The sequence below is a fragment of the Tenrec ecaudatus genome, chromosome 9, assembly GCF_050624435.1.
Source record: "Tenrec ecaudatus isolate mTenEca1 chromosome 9, mTenEca1.hap1, whole genome shotgun sequence".
Lineage (NCBI taxonomy): Eukaryota > Metazoa > Chordata > Mammalia > Afrosoricida > Tenrecidae > Tenrec > Tenrec ecaudatus.
The window spans coordinates 143,134,758-143,137,767 of NC_134538.1; positions in this window are offsets into that span (position 1 = coordinate 143,134,758).

Here is a 3,010-nt window from a genome sequence, read left to right on the forward strand (position 1 = left end):
AAGAACTAGAGGAATATTGTGTGTTCAGTTGGTGTTACACTGCACCCTGGTTTACTAGTTCCTTCTGACAACCATCTCTTGAATATCTGTCGGAGACATTATCGTTCAGCATGTGAATTTTGGGCACATGTACACAGCCATGTTTTAGGAACATGGTAACATTCCATATTTATCTTGGACTTATCATTTTTTACAATTTAAAGTAGATTTCTGGGAAGATGGTGCTGATGTAGGATCACCCACATGAAATGTTGCTGTGTGATCGCCAGATGTTTAGGTGAGGAGGCCAAGTGTGGGACTGGGATGTGAAACTGGATTTTCCCAGCAGCCCAGAGTTCTCATGTTAGTTTTTCCACAGAGAACACAAATGTACTGGTCAGATATGCACTTCTCAGAGTGCCCACCCATGACTTTCCTCACCTTGTGGGTGGGGCAGCAACTCCAGGCCTCTTCCCTCTCCCCCACCTCCAGTTCAGCAGAACGCCAGCTTGGGAAGGTGGCCCATGACACCCTATCACTCAGGGAATCCCACCGACACCCACATGGACTTCTGGAAGCTCTTGTACCCTCAGTGACTGAGTTACCATTGGGGATAAGCTTTAGTCAAAACTCGGTTCACTCCTCTGGTGGCAGGGGTGCCACTGGGCTCTACAGAGAGAAAGCCCCACTAGTTGGAGAGGGACCGGGCACTGGGAATAAAGAGGCGAGCTGGGACTCTCAGAGCAGCAGGTTCTAGGAGGTTGTAGATTTGTTCCTATTTTCCTTTGAGAAAGGACATCCCACCAGAGGAAGTCTAGAGAAACAAAAGTAAATTACTGAAGATGACCCAAACCCGAAGGTTTACACAGAGGAAGCAGTCAAGATACTAGAATCTTCATATTGAAGGGGAAGCCAGGTGTTAAGGAATGATGTAGCAGAAATAAGGAAAAAGTTGAATGCTCTCACTAATAGAATGGAAGACCTGGAAAACCAAACCACTGATAAGGGAAATAACCAAGCAGAATCCAGCAAAGGAGAGAAATAACAAGAAGAGGAAAAGAATTTGAATAAACCCTGAGGACAATGTGGGATTCTGTGAAGCAAATCAATATTTGAATTATTGGAGCTCCTGAACAGGAGAAACTAAATAAGCCTACAATTAAAATAGTAAGGGGATTCTTGGAGGAAAAACTTTCCAGTGTCCCAAAGGAAGAGATGATAGCCATTTAGGAAGCAGAGGCAACATCATTCAGCTAAAACTCCACCCAAAATATTATATATATATACACACACACACACGCACACACACGCATACATACAGAAGTTAAAATATCCAATTTCAAGGAAAATGAGAGAATCAGAGCACCTACAGGTAAAAAAGGAATCACATATAAAGGTAAACAGGTAAGCAGACCTCTTTGCAGACCACGCAGGAAAGAAGAAACTGGAGCAATGTATTCATAAAGTTGAAAGACAGCAAGTACAATCCAAGAATCCTTTATCCAGCAAAGTTTTCCATCGAATTTGAGGAGAAATTAAAGTTTTAAAAAAATGAAACATTTAGAATTTTAAAAAATAAAATCACCATTACAAAAAATACTTTCTCATTCTTTATGGACAGAAAACCAACAACCATAGCACACAACCATGAGACCACCACAGGGTGTAACACCATCCAGAAGCCAACACATTAAAAATAGTACCCAAAATATTATATATCCAATGGAGAAAAGAAGACAGAAAACTACACACACCAACACTACCACCACCACCACCACCATCACCACCCTATAAAGGGGGAAGAAAGAAAGTATCAAACATAAATAGTATGAGCTGGCAGCAAATAATCAACATTTAGTTTATACACATTGAATAAGAATGGTTTAAAAACATCTATTAAAAGATAAAGAGTGACAGACTAGATTAAACAACAAAATCCATCAGTCTGATGCTTTCAAGAGACACATCTCAAACTCTGAGACAGAAATAGACCAAGAGTCAAAGGATGATGAAAAAATTTACCAAGCTAATGGCAACTAAAAAAGAAAAGGTGACAATACTAACCTGACAAAATAGACCTCAAGGCACATGACACAGTGAGCGATAAAAATAGGCATTATTTAATGCTCAAGATATCAGTAGATCAAGATCCTATAAATATAATAAACATATATGTGTCCAATAAGACCCTCAACATTTTTCAATCAAATCCTCAGAGATGAAAAGAGAAATCACTGGATCAACAATTATAGTAGGTGATTTCAATACAACTTTCTCAAAGAAATATAGATCAACAGGTAAGAAACTCATTAAAGAAACTGAATAGCTGAACAATACAATTGAACAACTTGACCAAATAGACATTTTCAGAGCTCTCCAACCACAAGCAAAAGATACACATTCTTCTCTAATGCACCCAGCTCATATTTGAAAACAGACCCTATGCTGTGACACAAGAAAGCTTAGAAAATTCAAAACACAGAGTGCATTCCACCTTCTTTGACCACAACACTATAAAACTAGAAACCAACAATAGAAAGGACAGAAAAACAAAGACCAACACTTGGAGATTCAATAACACTCTTCTAAAAAAATGAATTGGTATTAGGGCAAATTAGAGACAAAATTAGGAAGTTTCTAGAAACCAATGAGTATGAAAATATAACATACCCAAACCTATGGGACTCAGCAAAGGCAGTTATCAGAGGTCCAGTTATTGCAATAACTGCACACATGAAAAATCAGAAGAGAATTGTGGTAAGCAACTTCACTCAGCACCCCTAGCAACTAGAACAGAGTTAAAAGTATAATCCTTCCAACAGCAAATGAAAATAAATAATAATTAGATCAGAGATGAATGAACTAAAAAAAGAACAGTGGGAAAAAAATCAACAGAGCAAAAAGGTTGCTCTTTTATTGGATCAACAATTCAACAAACTGCTAGCAAACTTAACAAATGAAAGAAAGGAGAAGATGTCAACATCCAGAATTAGGGATGAAAAGGGGGAAGTCACAACAGACCCTAATGAAA